The 19272-nt window shown below is 40.6% G+C and overlaps 1 long non-coding RNA gene across 1 annotated transcript; it reads right to left on the bottom strand.

The window, feature by feature from the left end:
* Positions 1 to 7905: 7905 nt before the first annotated feature.
* LOC141570590 (uncharacterized) lies at positions 7906 to 18529 on the bottom strand. Its single transcript, XR_012494757.2, has 4 exons — positions 16577 to 18529; positions 15410 to 15562; positions 14716 to 14800; positions 7906 to 10637 (listed from the first exon to the last, which is right to left on the bottom strand). It is a non-coding gene; the product is annotated as an uncharacterized LOC141570590 (long non-coding RNA).
* Between the last annotated feature and the right edge of the window lie 743 nt (positions 18530 to 19272).

The raw sequence follows: 19272 nt of genomic DNA, 5'->3' as shown, positions 1-19272 counted from the left end.
TTTTCATTTAGTTGAATGAGGCCACGCTCTCTCACTCTGAGGCCTTCTCACAGCTGAAAAGTTCTTCCTCCTAGTCTGGATGACTCCTCCCTACCTTCCAGAGCTTCCCTCTAATGCCACTTCCTTAAAGATACTCTCTATGACTCTCTCTGTAAACTCAAATATGTGGCTAACATTGTATTTTTATAGGATAGCACTGCTCAAAGGGCAAGCAGCTAGTTATAGATGTGACAAACCCAAGGCTAGCTGAGCTCTGCTTTATTCTTGCCTATTCCTGCCTTTTCACAATTCAACCCTTTCTCTCTGCATTTTGTAGCATGTCTTGGCCTTGCCTTCACTAACGTCCAACCAAATCTAAAATTTTTATGTGGCTCCTCAGCTGAATACTCAGATCTCAGAACTACATTTTTGAGGACTCTCTCATGATACAGAAATTGGCCCTAGTTATGCTAAGCTCCATTCATTCAAACATTCAACAAAATTTTTTGTAGCTACCACATGCTAGGTACTGTGCTAAGTACTGGGAATGGAAAAGAGAGTGAGGTGATATCCCTTCCTGGATGGAGCTCATACTTGACTAGAGAGACAGATGTTAGACACACACACACACACACACACACACTCACACACACACACACACACACACACAATAATATACAAGTGGTGATCAATTCTATGGTGAAAGTAGTATGACTAGAGAATCTGTGATTTTTTGATTCTCTAGTAATTGCATTTAGAGGATAAAAAATTTTAATAAAAATATTTTTGTTTATCTAATATATCCAAAATATTACTTTTCAACATGTAATCAATATGGAAAATGAATGAGATATTTTAAATTATTTTTTATATAGGTCTTCAAAATCCACTGTATACTTACACGTACATCACATCTCAGTTCAGATCAGCCATATGTGGCTAACGGCTACCATGTTGGACCGAGGAACCTTCGAGATTCTCAAAGGCTTATTGGTGCTGACCATGAACTTGTCCTAATTTTCTCACAATGGGATATTACTACTCAGGTAAGACATGACTCTTTGCGTGGCACACTCCTGATAAATTTAACCATACGCAAGGCTGAAGATGGTGGGTAAAGCTGACGTGTGAGAGAGAGCTTTGTGTAGCTCCAGTACACAGAATTAGTACTGAATTCAAGGAGGCAGATTGTACTCAGAACTGCAAACAATGAGAACTTTCAGGAAACAAATGAGATGCCCTGTCTTGTACTTCTTGTCATTAGAAGAGCCAAGTAGAGGCTGATGCCCACTTGGGCTAGGATTCAATAATTCAGTGAAGGCTTCTATCAGATGTTCTCTCAAGTTCCTTTGAATCACGAGATTCTGTAATTGAATTAAACTTGGAACATTCTTCCAACAAAACATAGTACTTTTTTTCTTTTCTGGCCTTCACTTAGAAGACATTAGAAAACACTTTTGAGAGCATTTTATTTTTAGAGAATACAAGTTTTCATCTATAGCTACTCATACAAAGAAAATTTTAGAATTTGGGTAATTATTTAAATAATTATAGAGGGAAAATGATGAAACAATTGAGTGATTAAGAAGAAATAATCTCTTTATCCTTTGTGTCTTGACTTCAGTTTTATAGTATAAATTAGGCCTTAATGAATTTCTACCCTACATGGCATATCGGACTCATCTACACTCTTATTTGACTGAATGATATATGTCAGTGATGGCAGCTCATTTTTTTAAATGAAATTCTAACTACACATTTGTATATGAAATTAGTTAATATTTGCAAATAGACAGATTTTCTATATTATGGAACTCAGGCCTGGGAAATGCTGGCATATTATAGTCACTTCTCCCAAAATATTAAATCAATACATTATGTTTCCCGCTTGTTGCCAGGGATGACCTTAGTGACGTCTGGCCCCTGTTGGTGCTGAGCACTCACCTCACTATTGCTGGGAAGATAGAACTCACCCCAGACTGCTAGAGATTCTCCCTGCTTTTAACCTGGGAGACAAAAAAATTAACTTTTTCCTTTTTTTGAAAATGGAAGGATATAAAGAAATGAAGTTATAAAGTTGAGACTATGGAGAATAGTGAGATAATGTTATATTTTGCAGTGATAGATGCTCCTTATTTGTGTGTGTGTGTGTGTGTGTGTGTGTGTGTGTATAGGAGGTGTATGAGTTGGTCATATATATATATATATATATATATATATATATATATATATATATGACTAAGGTTATGGCATTTCTAGAAATCTGCAGATTTTCTTTAATATTGGTATTTTTATTATTATTACTTTCAATGTCCGAGTGCCTTCTATATCTGTGGATAACCTGTTATTAACTCTATTTACTTAAATCTATTTTCCATGTGCTTCACACCACTCATTCATGCCCTGCCTCCTATCCCATATGCACACATTACCCTCACACATGTGTGTGTGGCCTCATGTGAGTATGTGTGTGTACACACACACACACACACACAGCAATAGAGTTCACTCTGTTAAGGCAGCAAATTTGCTCTCTATGTTCCCAGGTGAGGTAACAGTAACAGAGTGCCTTTGGTTCTCTTTATCTCTTCCTAGGCTCTTTCTGTCCTATCAGTTACCAGATCCCTCTAAGGCTAAGTTCAAAGCCTTTAGTTCTATGCTCAAAACAGTAGTTTGGGCCATAGAAGAATCTACAGAATGCTAAATGGTACCTTTGTCCTATTTAGAAAGAATTTCACTCAAGTGAAAATGGAGAGCTCTTTCCATTTTTAACCTCACTATTTAATTCACATATCTATTCATTCATTCACTCATTTAGTAAACATTATTTCTGAACACCCCCTTCATGCCAGCCACCATATTAGAAAAGTAAACCCTTTCCATGCCCTTACTTGGTTCACAAGTAAGCAGGGGACACATTCACCAAAACACCAACTTTACTACAACTTGACAAACCAGGTAACGGACAAGTGTGTAACGTGTCGTGCAGTGTGCATGCTGCTATGGGAGTGACTCCCAAAGAGATGGTATTTGAGCCAGGCCTTCAAGACTGCAGTGTACTTCTGTCACTTGGTAGAGGGTGAGGGGTGCAGGCAGCCCTGGCAGGGTGAACAAAGCAGGCACGCACAGCGCATGTGTGGGGAGTGAAAGATGGTGTGAGGTGACTGGGTAGGTGGAGTCAAGGCTGCAAAGTCAAGAGTGTGCAGGTTGCAAAGAGCATAAGGACTGGAACTGCCCTGGGCACCTTCCTATTTCTCTCTTGACTTTTGGAATATGTTTTAATTCTAGGTCTAAGGATTGAGACTAGAGAGCCTTCTAGAATACTGGACTGGAAAATATGAGAAACAATCAGGCTACATTTGGGTAGTGGTGGCTTCTTCTACCCCCCTTCTTGCCCTCCTCCTCCCTCTACAAAACAGCAAGCATGCATCTTTTTGTACTCATTTTGCAACAATAGTGCATAGAACGCCTAGACATGGGGAATTTCGGGTGCCACTCTGTACTAGTTTTCTATTCAAAAACAAAATGTCGTTACCTCATAGACATAAAATGTTAATGAGCCCAGCCTCTGTGTCCACTGGGAGCCACCCATGGGCCAGCTCTGCTGTGGAGGGCTCTGGAGATTGCTGAGTAGAATGTCAGAATTCAAATGACCTCAAAGCCCTATTGTAGCCAAATGGCCTTAACATGAATGGGGATGTGCACACTCAGGCTTGTGACCACAGAAAAAGGAGCTGGTCCACCTCCCTAGACGATTATATAGTCTTTACAAACCAGCTCTGTCATAGGCTTGTTTTCTCCTGAACCGAGGCTGTAGCTGCCACAGGAAAATAGGAAAATCTAATGTGAACGCTGTACCCTGCATGAGATATAATATCGGAAAAGCCACCACAATGGAAAATGACTGATTAATCCTGTTGACTCTGGTGAGCTGGTACTCAGATCTTAAAAGCCAAGACCACATGAATATATGGGTCAGACTAAACTAAGCAGAGTGACCAAACTATTTTGTGCATACAGAGACAGCCTAGATGCCCACGATAAATAGTCTCTTGGCCTTGACTTTTGACAAAGCACTTCCTTGTACATAGGGTTCATTCTAAACCTTTGTTACTGACCTAAGCACCCTATTCCTTCAGCCTTTAAAGGACCTTGTAGCAGGCACCCAGACTTGCAAGCTCACGGTCATAAACATTTTTCTGAACTCACATAAGCCCATCCCAGAAACACATTCATGCTTTTCAGAAAGGGACATAAGAGATCGATGAACTGAATTTTGGCAAACTTAAGCTTCTTATACTTAAACTAGTTTCTCCAAAATCTCCAAAATCTGTCTCAAGTTTTTTCTCCTTTATAATCTATTATCTCATTATCGATCCCTGTCCCGTCCCCACCTCTCATCCACAATGTTTGTTACTTTCTATTTGCTCAATCTGTTCTCTCTTAAAAGTCACCCTCTTTTTCTCTTACCTAAACCCTATTCCTCTAGCTCTTGTGGCTCTGGCTTATTTTCCATATTACCTAGAACCCTTTCCCCAATAATCTCTAGATAACACAATAAATATTTATTTAGTACATATTTATTGGATGCCTGCTTTATGTCCGTATTATGTGCTATGAAGAGTATAAAGGTAGGTTTAGGGTCCCTGTCAAAAAGAGCTTACAATTTAAATAAGAAATTTGTGAAGTAGACAAGTATACCTATGAGGCTTGGTAAAATAAGTGCTAAGTCAAGGTCAAAACCCTGTGCTTTTGGAACCCTAAGCAAAATGGGTCAGACAAATGACTAGAGAGATGACAGCGGTCAAAGAAGTTGCATTTGAACTAAGCATGGGTGAATGTAAATGATCCTTGATTTCTGATTGCTTCCAGCACTTGTTATATCTTGCACTATAGCATTTAATTAAACCCAATGTGACAGTCTTTTAAAATATATGATTTGTTTCATGCCCAATTTTGTCAACCGTGGGTGGGTCTGGTCTACCTGGCAGAGAGTGAACTTCCTCAGAGCACGCCCTATTATCTTTTCCTCTTGTATTCCCCAGGGACACAGCATGTGCTCAGTTATCCTTGGCTGGGTCCTGGACACATTACTGTCATGATGAGTATCAGTTGGTTACTTCGAACAATTTCAGGTTGAAGAACCAAAGACCTCCTTTAAAACAGGGCATGTTGTTTAGAATCATAATAGGCACTATAATGTATGTCAAAATACTGCTGTACTCTTTAAAGTTGTTGCACCACTAGAGTCTGCCTAACGCCCCCAGAAGACTCTCTGTAGAGGCCTCTTTAGACACATTGAGATCGTGGAACTTAAATTTAGCACCAAAGTAACCTGATATTGGTGGCTGCATATCAACCTCATCCAGAGAGCAGCTAACTCTGCCCTAGTGTGATCAAAGAGGGAGGAGCCTTCAGGGTAAGTGGGCAAAGCCCACATGGGAAATATGGGCAGTCTCTGCTCCCTCCAATTCCAGGCTGAAGTGATACATTATCACAGAAGCATTTTTCTTTTTTCCATGAGCTTGATATTCAGTTGATGCTTGTTCTGTTACATGGAAAACTGTGCATGGCCTCAGGAAACTGGCTTCTTGACTGATGATTTTTCCTAGGAGTTATTATAGTCAATCATCCTGTTGGACAGAATGGATGAACCATTCATAGGCAATCCCAAACAGGAGGCAATCAGTGCTGCAGTCATCTCACGTCAGGGTGTCCGGGCCACATTGGTCTCCAGCTGGGTGTACTATTCTCAGGTGCCTCCTCCTCGCTCGTGTCACCTCCCTCAGCCTTTAGAAGTCAGCAAAGCTAGATCTTGGTTTATCAGACATCAACATATGATGATTTCTCCTGCCTCTTCCCCTTGCACAATGGCACATAATTCAGGGCTGGCTCCTTGAATGTCTCCTAATTGCATTGCCTTCAAGATTTCAGCTATCCTTGTAATATGGCAATGCCTTTTGGATCAGGAAAACCTCACGGTCTAAGGACTTGATTTTCTGGACTGCTAGCTTATGTTCAAGGATGTTCAGCTCTTAGGCACGGCACTAGGCAGTTTTAGGAAACGCTGATACAACTGTAGCAATTTCCCCCAATTTGTTCCTGACAAACAGCGCTCCTCAAAATTGAGTTGACTTCTTTTCTTTTGTTCAAAAATGCTGGTAAACACAATTAGCCTCATTAACCTCCGTTTCTGTTTCATAACTGAAAATTAGCCTACAATCACTGGTTTGCTGGGAAGCACAGTTGTAATTAGTCTTTAACTGACTGATACGAAAAATCTGCCTCTTGTTTAATTTCTCTGACATCTCAGTGCATAGGAAAACATGTTTGAACTCTCCCACACTGGCACTGGGGACAGGGGTAAAAATAAATCAGAGATTTAAATCAAGGATCTCAAGCTGAGACATGAAAACCGATATTCTTGCACATGGAAATTGGAGACGAGGAAGCATTTGTCAGAGGCGATGATGAGAAGGTAGATTCTATGGAGTCTATTCCCAACACCACTTCTAACATGTCCAGAGAAGTTACTAGTATGCTGAGGAATCTGTCATCCATAGGCAAATTCAAAGGATCATTTGCAAAAATGATTGGGAAACAAGTATGTAGTTACTCCCTTGGCATATGTGAAGAATAGCTGTCCCAGCCCTTGTTGACCAGTGTTATAGTGCCCTTTTTGTGAGCGAGAAGTCACATTTCATGAGCAGCCTTGGCACTAGTTCCTTTTTCAGGCTAGTACCTGAAGACTAGGCTTCCAGGCCTTGTGATCAGACAGCTTCTATGAGTTTCATTGAGAAACTCTACGGGCATCATCCTCCAATGGCTGGTAGCCTGAAGAAGGTGTCCAGGCAGGAAGGATGGGGATGCTAATTCCCTTTCAATCAACAGACAATCTGCTGAGATAAAGGGAAAGTAGTGTGAAGTAGTTCAACCAGGTCTTTGGGTCTGAGTGATGTCTCGGAGATAGGCTGTGACAGGAGCCTATCCATCTGGAGCCCATCCATCTGAATTAGTCATCGAGGTGACAAATCAAGCCCACATACTGATGTGTGGCCTTCTGGGATGAAGATGAATATCTCAGGGCCCAGAAATCTGAGGCTAGAGATACATTGTGTGTGAGTATGTGGGATGGTTGGTGAATGGCAGGCCCTCAGGCTGAAGCATGGATGACTCCACGTAGAGCTCATGGTATAGCAATGTTCTGAACTGGGAGGTGGGAGACCTATTTGTGGCAAATATCTTTTCCTCTATTAGCCTCAGTTTCCCCTTGGGGGAATGAGGAGTTTAGAGGTTACAGTCCTTACGACCCACCTCGCTCTGGTACTCTTTGAGTGGATATTAAGCAAAACCATAATTTCCAGCATTCACAAACAAGTACTGGACTTCCTAACATAGACATAATTTTCTTTGTCCTCTTTACCTGCTCCCCACACTATAGTGTTCTCTTAACTCCCAATAAAGGTTCTTAATTTCCGAGTTGTTTTTCTATAGACTTCGATGATGCCCCCTGGCAGGCACAGGCTCAAGGACTCTGAAACATCTTGCCAGTGTGGACTCTGGCTGGAGGGCTGTGAAATGGAGCCGAGCTGTTCTGTCTCGGTGCCCAAACTGCAAATGAGAAATTTTATAATTCAAATTGAAGTTCTCCTGTGTCACTCCCTGCACCTCTTATCAAGCCCCATAACAGTGAAATGAAATAGTCACTAAAATCAGGAAATAATCCAGGGCAGTAAAGTAGGTTTTAATAGGAGCCTAAGGCATCAGATGCAAATAAAGTAATAAGAGAGGAAATTAATATTATTCTATGCTCGTTGGAGAAAGTGGTGTGTGACACTCGACTGAGTGGCAATATCTTTGGAGCATCTCCCTTACTCTCTTCAGCACTGCTTATGCAACAGGCTCTGTCTTTGCCATAATCTGGTTGGAACTGGTCATGGGCTTGGGCAAGATAACTGGATCTAATTACTGGGAGTTCCCTGATAGACGTGTCTGAATTGAGAATTGTTTGAAGAATTCCCAGGAATGTACCATTTAGGAACCACTGTATTCCAAAGAGTGACATTGAGACTCTGAACTGCAGAGATACGATATGTTTTTGCCTCGCTGTCTCCCACCTTATTTCACCTTCTCTGGCCTCATAGCGATATGCTTTCTCCATTTCATGTTCAGTTCATTTCAAACAAGCATCACATATCCCATTGAAAGAAGAAGGACATTGGGGGTAGTTATTTTGACAAGACACTCAGCAATAGGTACTTCCCTCTTCCTCTGGCATTCATTTTTTGCATGGTTTTTTTTTGAGTAATTAAACACAGAAAGGTCACTGAGCATCCTGGCAATTACAGGAAGTGGGAGGAGGGAACATAAAGCAAGCAAACAATCAATGTGAAGACGTCAACACAGTGTTTTTGTTTTTCTTCCAGTTTCTCTAGAAGGCATTAGTTATTTATTGATTATTCATATGCCACCTACTTCCCCAAAGATTTTTTTTGAGGCAGGCCAATGTGATATCATCTCAGTAATACCTAGAGTTTCCTAAATTTAATTTCTTGGCAAAACAACAACAAGTCAGTACAAAAATCTGATTTGAGTACTTCTAAGTTCCAGTGAAACAAAAAAAAGTGTCTCAGTGAAAACATTGGTCTTCACTTATTCCAGTTCTCTGTTCCACCATCTAGTCATGCTATCTTCATTTCAAGAAAGTATTTGCTTCCTTGTCTTGCTCAGGTGTATGTGTTAAAACAGGTGCAATAACAAGATTTGACTCTTTCTGATTCTTGCACCTTCTTGGCCCAGCCAGTGAAGAGGGCAAACTGTATTCCACATCCCCAGCATCTAAGAGGCCTTGTGTCAGAGTGAACACTCTTTCAATAGCACTACTTGTCTAGAGGATAGCCACCCCTCCGGATCACTTCTCAGAGTTGATGTCATAATAGTGGTGATTTTGAAATTCTGAGCCCTTTTCATTAAACTGGGTAGTTGCCATTCTGTGACCATATTTAGGCTTTCTCACTTCATGGTTTCATTCATGCTATGCCTCTGGCCTGAAATCCTCCCCATTTGCACTGCCTGTCGTAATCCTCAGTCATCCTCATTCTTCATGGCTTTGTGGAAAGATTACTACCTCATGAAACCTTTGGTATCAGTTATCAATTGTCACAGTAAAGCTGAGTAACAAATAACCAATGTAGTGGCATACTATTGTAGATATTTATTTGTCCTCACAAGTCCACAGTTCAGCTACATGGTTCTTATGGTCTCAGTTGGGTTCACTCATGTATCTGCAGGCAGCTATGTGATGGCCTAAAGATTTGCTGACCTTGGCTCTGCTGTCTTACATGTAAGAGAATTGGCTGGCTGTGAGGTGACTTAGGATAGCCTTAGCTGAAACAACTGTGCTTTCCTCCACATGATTTCTCAGCCTTCAGCAGGTTAGCTTGAGCTTGGTCTACTGGTGATGACAAGGTTCTGAAACAAAAAGAGGAAATGTGCAAGGCCCCTTGAGTCTTAGGTTAGAAGTGGTACAGCATCACTTCTGCTGCTTCCTATTGGCCAAAGCAAGCTATAGACCAACTCAGTTTCAAGGTGTGGGAATCTAGACTCTTCCATTTATGAAAAGAACTGCAACATCACATTGCAATGAGTATGGATAGGGAGAATGAAGAACTTGAGGACTTTTTGCAGTCAATCTACCACAACTTTTCTGATTGCCTGGTTTATAGTGGATTTTGATTGCAGTTTATTTTTACTGGTTTAATACATGTAGTATTATTTGGGTACTTGCTTCATCTTCTTTGTGAGTCCCTTAGAGTCAGGGGCCCTGTCTCATTCATTCTTTGGGCCTCAAGCTGCTTAATTCAGTGAAGCATTAGGCATATTTAAGAATAGAAACAGTCTACAAATAAAGGCGAGATAGAAAACACATGCCCACAAAATTTTAAATCTGGGGTAACTTTAAACTTTTACTCCATCATCCTGTCTTATAGTAGTAGGTAAGCTGCTCTAAACAGAAAGCCAAATTCAAAAATTGTCTCAAAATACAGACTCCCACCCCCCAAGTCAGTTCCCGTTGCAAACTATGCACCACCCACGCACTTTAACACTCTTGCTTTTTCTAATTTCTTAGCAGACAAAGAAAAGCCATTTTCCAAACATTTTCATCTTAGCCTTCACTGTCTGCCTTCCTCTTGTCACTATGATTCAACTACACACTTTATTGGTGACAATGACATCTGCTTAGCATTCCAAGCTGGGAACAGTGCCTGAAGAACAGTGCTTTGCACAAAGTAGGTGTTCAGTAACTATGTGTTTAACATATAGATGCAGGAAATTCCTTCCACCTTGGGGTCTCGAGGTCCCATCTCATGGAGGATTTTCTGTAAGAACTACTATATGACCCTGTAGGGAATTCTGGTTTCTCTGATGTCTTTTTTGTCTTCCTTCCTGAAACATGGCTCCCAAAGGAGTTGGTCCACCTCACACCTTCAGAGTACAGTGAATCCCCATCCGCTTGGTGTCTTCCGTCCAGCCTTTTGGCCCGAGCTGTATTTTAGGAAGATAAAGCCAATCCATAGATGGGGGGTATGGACTCAGCTCTGAAGAGAAAGAGAAGGTTGAGCTCTATATTGACTCATTCATCTTGAGGGCTCTTCACTCTGCAGAATGGAATTCAATTAATATTTCAGATTTTTAATGAAATTTGTTCTCACCATGACTTTTCCTGTCAGCATTTATTTGAGTTTTAGGTTTGTATTAAAGGAGGTCTGATTAGCATATGCCCTCATAGTTTTCCTGGTTTGGTTTAATTCCCTAGTCAGATTGCTAAAAGAGTCTTCCTAATCTTTCATTCGGAACATTTTTTTAAAGCATTATTTAATCTATAATTCTATGCCTTTTATTGTTGGTTGTAGGTTAGTATGTTTTTAACCTCAGTTTACAACAGTGTATCTTTCAGATTCTCCCTGAATCATTTTCTTTGAATCAGTCCCTGTGATGGTTCCTTTTACATGTCAACATAACTGGACCATAGGATGCCCAGATATTTGGGCGCTGTAATAAAGGTTAATTCTGGGTGTCTGTGAGAGGGTTTCCAGATGAGATTAGTATTTGAATCTGTAGACTGAGCAAAGCAGATTGTGTTCCTCACTGCCAGGGGGTATCATCCAATCTGTTGAGGACCTGAATAGAACAAAAAAATCGAAGAAGGGAGAATACACTCTCTTTCTCCGTCTGACTGTTTGAGCTGACACATTGGTCTTTTGCCCTCAGACTGGGACGTCCACCATTGGTGCTTCTGGTTCTCAGGCCTTTGCACTCAGATTGGAATTTACACCCTGGCTTTCCTGTGTCTTCAGCTTGCAGACAGCAGACTGTGGGGCTTCCCAGCCTTCATAACTGTCGGAGCCAATTCCTTATAATAAATCTCTTTATATGCATCCAACTGGTTCTGTTTTTCTGGAGAACTCTGATTAATACAGTCCCTTATGGTGATATGACTATGGCTTTGTGACTTTAGGACAACCTGTCTGTTCCCTTCTGGTATTTCTCTTCAACTGCCAGCATTTCTCCATCAATAGGGGTCAACAGAAGTAATTAAATTGCTAGTGCTGCCTGTCTTTTTACCTTTCAGAATGGTCTATTATTCTCTATGACTTTCCAAGATTCTATCTTCCTTGAATTCAAGTCTTCCTTGAAACTTAGTCTTTCCTATCAAAATGGACAGGTTCCACTTTGCCTTTTTTTTTTTTTTAACTTTTATTTATTTTAAGTGTGCTTTTCTAGGACCCATCAGCTCTAAGTCAAGTAGTTGTTTCAAGCTAGTTGTGGAGGGCACAGCTCACAGTGGCCCACGTGGGGATCAAACTGGCAATCTTGCTGTAAGAACACCGCGCTCTAACCAACTGAGCTAATCAGCCATCCCCCACTTTACCTTTTAAAAACAGATAGAAAAAAAAAATCCCCCCTCTCCAAAATCATTTATTTTCTCTTCTATAGTCAGGGTCTATTTCAAATTTTATATCATACTCTCTTAAGACTGGATAGAAAGGATTACGACACCTACAACTTTGAGTGATAAATTCCTGGCTAAAATCTTTGTCGTTTGTTTCAAAAAATTTTTAATGAAATATAAAAAGTAGCCTTAAAGTAACTTTTTACTCAACAATTATTTATTCCTGATACTCTCCCAGAGATTTCACCTAATAATACAGACCTCTCCATTTGTCTTTATTTGCTTTCATCCTTTGAGAGAAACCTTTATTCTTCAGGTAGTTGAAACAATTTAGCAATTGCTAGTGACTGGCGCTTTCGTTAGGTACTAAGGAGCCAAAGATAAATGCCCTCAGGCTGTGCAAGGAACATGGTGTGTCTTCCCGCCAGTCAGATCAGACGCCTGAGGTCCCTACTAGGAATGCTGGGTGAGCCTTTCCCGCTTTCATCTTGCTCCCTCTGATTCCAGAATGACGCTTTGAGCACTGGATGTTAGTTACTGAATAAGATATTGAATAGGTTTCTTTCTTGTCATTAGGATGCAACTTTAAAGGGAAATATCTTTATATTCTTTTCTCTGCCATTTTTAAATACTAGACTGTGATTGTTCCAAACTGTACGTTTTTTCCCATTCCGGGTAGTAGAATCTTTATATCAACCATGTATGCACCCTTATTTTTTCTGGCTGTGCTTTTTTCCCTCATAAAATTTATATTTGTGTCTCCCATCCACCAGCCTTTCCCACAAACTCCTCAGGCAAAGAATTTATTTCAATTTTCTGTAATTTCGCTTTGTAACACCAATAAATAATCCACCTATCTCTATGAGGACACACTGACCTTTTGTTTCTTGTCAACTTGACAGTTTTATTTCTTGTCTTTAGTTTTTACATATTTTTGCTTCAGTTCTCTCATCTGGGTTCTTTTTGCCCAGTTTTATATGCTGGCTACCAAATTTTGGCTTCTCAGACCTTCACCATCCCCTTCTTTTCATTTGCAGAGGTTCTTCCACCCCCGGGCTCTTGTTGTTGCTTCTGGTGCCTGTCTTTCTCACAAGGGGTCTGCTGTCTGCTTAGCTGATTGGGTTCCAGCTTCTCTTGAACTCAGTTCACTTACCTCTCTGCCCTTACCTTCCCCCTGCTCTTGCCTGTGCTCCCTGACTTACTCTCTCACCTGACCATGCAAAACAAGATATCCAGAGATTGGAAAGCCTCCTTACCCACCCCATCCCATCATCAGTCGCCCACTCACTGCATTGCATTCATCCACTGACTCATGGAACAGTACAAGTTCACAAGAGGTTGATTTTGTTAGACAATGCAGTGAGAAATACTAGCGATGCCTTACAGCCTCTCCCAGGCACAGTGTCCCCTCTCCATTCCCTGCTCTTTACCTCTTCTTTATTGGCTACTGGGAACCTATTGTCCTATGCAAAGAGATTTGTTTAATATTTTATTTTGACAGTCCCAAACTTATAGAAAATTTGAAGCAACAGTAGAAAAATCTCCATCTACTCTTAGCCCAGAGCCCCATTCATGTTTTGCTAAATGTCTCAGCAACATCCCTTATATCCGAGGTCACCCATTAAGACTGTTCTCAGTCTCTCTAAGCTTCCAACCTGGAATGGTCTTTAGTCATCCCTAACCTCCATGAGCTTGACGTTTTTGAAGAATTGCAGACCAGTCATTTTGTGGAATGTTCCTGTATTTGGGTTTTGCAGTGTTTCCCCAATTATATATATTTTTGCATGTAGTACTGCAGATGCTGTAGTTCACTCCAGTGCATCCTATCCAGTGGCACATAACATGCTTGCCCTGTTAATTTTGATCACTTGATTGAGATGGTGTCTGCCAAGCTTCTCCACTGTACAATAACTTCTTTTCCCTTGATAACTAATAAATATATTGTGGGATGATATTTTGAGACTATATAAAATCATATTCCTTATCCAATTTTTACCCACAAGTTTTAGCATCCTTTGCTATGTTTCTTTGCCTAAATTAATTATTACTGTGATGGAAATGGTAGTTTTCCTTTACATTTATTAGTTGATTTCTGATCCTAAGAAAAGATGGGGGGCGGGGGATATCACTGTGAGGGATATAAATGATAAATGTCTAACTATTATATTGTTTTGTACACCTGAAACTAACAAAAAAAAAAAAGAAAGTGCTTTCTCTCTCAATGCATTAATTAGTCCATTCATTTATTTATCAGTGTGGACTCATGGCTTCCTATTTTATTCAACATGTTGTAATATATTCTCATTCATTTTGATGCTCAAATTGTCCCAGTTTGGCCAGTGGGAACTCCTACATATATGGACTTTTGACATGTCTTCCTTGTTCTTTTATTATTTCCTTACTTTCTATCACAGAAAAAGACATTCCAGACTTACCTTGTTCTTTGCCTGACCCAGACCTAGGGAATCAGTCATTTATATATATTTTTATATATGTATATATGTGTGTGTGCACATATATGTATATATGCATACAGTGTTTATATATATGTGCATATATGTATATACACACACATATACACAGATATATCCTACATTTAATCTCTACCTTTCTAACTATATTGAAAACCATGAGTGCTCGCTGATACTTCCAATACCCATCTAACACCACAGGGTTTATTCCAGCTTCCCCCTTTCCATATTTGTCCTTCCCTCCCCTGACAGTGACAAACCTGGTTCCCAATATCTCCATCTCCCTGAATGTAACCACCCTCGTGACCTCACCTGGCTGCTGTCCTCCTTGTACATCCAACCCCTGCGTGGACCAGCCTCCTTCAGATCACCTATATATTTGGGTTTACTTTAATAGCTTTTTGGTAAAGGAAGGAAAAAAACCCAGTAAATATTTTTTAAAGAAGGGAAGAAGAGCAAAAGAACAGTCTTAAGAGTTTTATCCAAACTGCATTTGTTACTTCCATCTCTCTTTGAACTTAGACAATTGCTTCTTTACCATTTATGAAATTATGCTAAATAATTAAAAAATATAGCTTTGGCTATTTTGCTCTAATATTTTTATTCTGTTGACAGCATGTGCTGTTTCTACAAATACTCAGTACTCAATTGTCTTTGAGAATAGATAGGAATATGAGTGCCATGAAGAGAATAATGTCCGTTTTGATCAAAATGGATTATCAGGCAGTACAAACAAACATCCCCCAAATCTCAGTGGCTTATCACAATGAAAGCTTAGTTCTTATTCACACTACATGCCCAAAACAGATAAAAAGACAGGGATCTCAGAGACCTAGATTTATAGAGGTTTCATTTCTAACTGTGTTCCCCAGATTTCCACAGTTGTAGGAAAAGACTGACTAATTGTACATGTTTCTACCAGGTGAACCGCATCATTTCTCCTCACTTTTCACTGGTGAAAGTAAATCACATGACCATATTTTCCAGGAGGTGGAGAAGCACCTACCATGTACTTAAAAGAGGAAAGTATGACATAGTCAGAGAAGAGCACCGATGACTCCCATAGTGTCCCTTGATGAGGGACATCAAGGCCAATCCTCTGACTCGGGCTCTGCCTTTTTCTACCAGTCTGAGATCTTATATCGTTTCTTTTCTTCATCTGCAAGGCAGGAAAAATGTAGCTTATGTGATTATGGAAAAAAAAAAGGTGGCTCGGTTAGAGCGTGAGCTGTGGGCAACAGGGTTGCCCATTTGATTCCCACAATTGCCAGCAGGCTGTGCTCTCTGCAACTAGAATGAAGACAATGAGCTACTACTGAGCTCCCGGGCTACCGCCGGATGGCTCAATTGGTTGGAGCGCGTGCTGTCAACCACAGGGTTGCCGGTTCGACTCCCGCAAGGGATAGTGGATAGTGGGCTGTGCCCCCTGCAACTAAGATGGAGCAATGGCAACTGGACTTGGACATGAGCTGCGCCCTCCACAACTAAGATTGAAAGGACAACAACTTGACCTGGAGCTGATGGGTCCTCAGAAAAACACACTGTTCCCCAATAAAGTCCTAGAAATACACACTGTTCCCCAATAAAGTCTTGTTCACCTTCCTCAATAAAATCTTTAAAAAAAAAATACTGAAAGTCCTTTACAAAATGTAAATACAATAAGAAATATCCTAACTACCAAACTACCATTTCTGATACTAAGGTCCCCAAATGGCAGATAATCTTCCTGGGAGCTGTGCAACCTGATAGATTCCATATTCCAGGTGGTGAGGAGGACAGTCTTTTTTTTTTTCTGATTATAAAGGTAATAGGTGCTCATTTGCCCAATCCAAAAAAAAACACACATATAAATAAGAACATACAAAAATCCATTATATCAAAACAGAACAATGTTTTGATATTCATCATTCCAGTTTTTTCTATGTATGCAGTTTAAGCAGTTGAAATTATGCACAATATTTTTGTATTTATTTTCAAAATTTGAATGTATTTGTAATATTTTTCTAACTTTAAATATTTTCTTAAACTTAAACTTTAAATATTTTCTCATATAATTACAATTTTTTATATATTGCTTTTCAAAGCCATATAATACTTCATAATTAATTAAACATTTATCCATCATTTGGGATTTAGGTTGTTTTCACATACATGATATTCCTAGTTACTTAACTCTGCTGAAGATGAGAGAAGAACGCCTTGCTTCCACACTGTACCAGTCCTGGGCCTCAGATTCATTCCTTAGCCTCTGCTCTGCTCCATGTCACAGGTCCCAGGGTTAGTCAGCTGCTGGTTGAATTCACCTAGTGGAAGGCACTAGCAGAAGATTGTAGCACAGAGGGATGGAAGATGCTCAGCTGTTTCTCGCCTTCCACTCTGCCTCAGATGGTTTCTCTGGCAGCATCCATGCCTTGTATTGGCTCCAGCTCTCACCAGACACAAACCTCCACAAGACCCAACCCCTTGCCTCAAGTAACACTCCCTCCTTTCTTTGTCTCTCTTGCCTAAATTAAGATAGTGGCTTCCTGCTGTTGCTAATCTCTGGGTTATCTCATCATCTCCTGATTGGTGCTCAGCTGTTCCATCATTTGGGTTACCAATTACCTATGTTAAATTCTCTCTGTTGGAAATTCTTGAAGAGGTTTAGGTTCTCCTGGCTAGACTCCCATTTATTCACACATTAGGCCAGTACAGTCTATCACATTTTCTTTCTCCCCAACCCTGACTTGGCCTTATCAAGTATAGTTAGTTCAAGAAACAGAAACCCATTAAAACTGGTAGTTCAAACAGACAAAAAAGAGGCAGCCGTTGGAAGGATAAATAAGCAGCACATATTACCCATAGGCAAGAAGTACAGCTGGGAATCGTGAGGGAGTGAAATTCGAAACTGCCTCCCTTCATGCCCCCGCTGTCTGCAGAACAGTCTAAACACGAGAGAAAATGGTACCCACAGCCCCAGTTCTACACAACTTCTCAAACTCAGTGGCCCACGTGGACTAAGTAGATCTCTGGCTCTCTATTTCTTATCAACCCTCACTTGTCTTGGGTGTCTAAAAGTCATGCAATCAGCTGTTAACAGGAGTAGAGTGTGGACAGGATCATGTGCTCCACTGAGTACTCAGCTGTAGGGGGTGGGGCAGATTCTCTGAGAAAGGCCATGGGAATAGCCAGCACCTTGACTGGCACGTCTACCTCTAGCCTGTTATTTAATGATGCTAAAAGGTATATGGACTTTCTGATTCTGGAAATGTGGCATATTAGTGCTACAGAGAGACCTCTCCTAATACAGGAGACATACAACTGTGGCATAAAATTATAAGACAACAACAACATCCTTTTAGTTCATGGCTGAGCAGGCAAGTTAAAACCATTGGGGCCTGCAATGAAGAAAACTTTCCTCTATCAACGGGAGGAGTGAGGGAAATTGATCAAGGGATGGATACCAAGTATTGGCACTGCTGATGTTTTATTAGATAAGCTTGGTAGTGAGCATAGTGCATTCATTTTATTATTTAAAGTAAATTAAATATGCTTTCATATATGCTATATTAAGTAAAATACATACAATTAATTTAATATGTATAAACTGGACATATGTCTAAATCCCAGTTCAAAATTTGCCAAAGCTTAATTTTGAAAAAATATTTAAAAATGTGTTTCCCTGCTCTATTTCTGTTATTGTTACTACAGAAAACCATGCACAGCTGCAAATCACCAGGTTTTTCTACTCTAATATGAACACTCTTTGTAGAATGATTGCTATAAAAATGCTTCCTTCTTCTGACTATGGTGGTAAGGGGTTACTAAAAATTTTTTTAATCTTTTTGATGAAAAGAAAGTCATCTGTGATACTTTTTTAGGACTTAAAGGTTTTGATTCCATGGCCATTTCCTGTGTTACAACATCAAGCATCCCACCTGGTCACACAGCTGTGGATGAAAATTGTTCATTTCCCATCTCACTGGGGTTTTGTTGTTTGATATTTAATTCCTACTCCAAGTGAACTCTCTAGGCAAGATGTGTCCATGGGTCCTTGGTCTTTCCATGAGTCACCCCCTGTTGGTTTCTATTCTCCCTTTGTCTATAACGTCTGACAATTAAGTTTGCAAACTCCTAGAAAAAGTGCTACATACCTCATTGCTGAATCTCATTATGGTCACCTTTGAAGTACTCCCCTTGGGAAGCTATGCACTGACACCAGTGCCTAGCCCACCCTGCAAAGCAGTTTTGGAACTCTTTTTCTGGAATGGCCATCAGAGCTGTCGTCGTATTATCCTTGATGTCCTGAATGTCATCCAATGTCTTCCTTTCAACATTTCCTTTATCTGTGGGTCAAGAAAGAAGGCACTGGGGACCAAATCAGGTAAATAGCAAGGGTGTAATGCCAGGACTCTGGTCCCACTCCTCTCACAAGAATGCAGGCTATGATGAGGGCAAAAAAGAACAACAACAGAACCATAGATAGGGGAGTCATACCACTATATTCTCGTCTGGTTGAGACACAAAAGCAAACATCCGCCGGCACCCCAATGAGGGGTCTTCCTGCACCCCAGTCTCACTGGCGGCTGAGCGAGACAGTGGAAGTAGGATCAACATGATCCGCAACCCGCTGACTGCTTCTCGGCCCATCAACCAACTCAACCCCCAGCGTAGCCATGGCAGTTAAATCAGTGGCTAATGGCAAACCAGTAACAGCTGATGGCCACCCAGCCACGGCAGATGGCCATCTGATTACAGCTGACGGCCATCTAATAACCAAGCCAGCACATTTCCACATGAGGCTGAGAGCCTGGAAACTGCGCTCTGGGACTCTGTCCCCACAGAGGGTGTTCCAATACAGTTGTTTGTTTACTGGCTAAAAACTCCCTC

Source organism: Rhinolophus sinicus, chromosome 3 (assembly GCF_057876585.1).
Source record: "Rhinolophus sinicus isolate RSI-liver-muscle chromosome 3, RSI-T2T, whole genome shotgun sequence".
NCBI classification, from domain to species: Eukaryota; Metazoa; Chordata; class Mammalia; order Chiroptera; family Rhinolophidae; genus Rhinolophus; species Rhinolophus sinicus.
The sequence above is the reverse complement of the archived record's forward strand: the minus strand, read 5'-3'. Positions and strand labels throughout refer to the sequence as shown.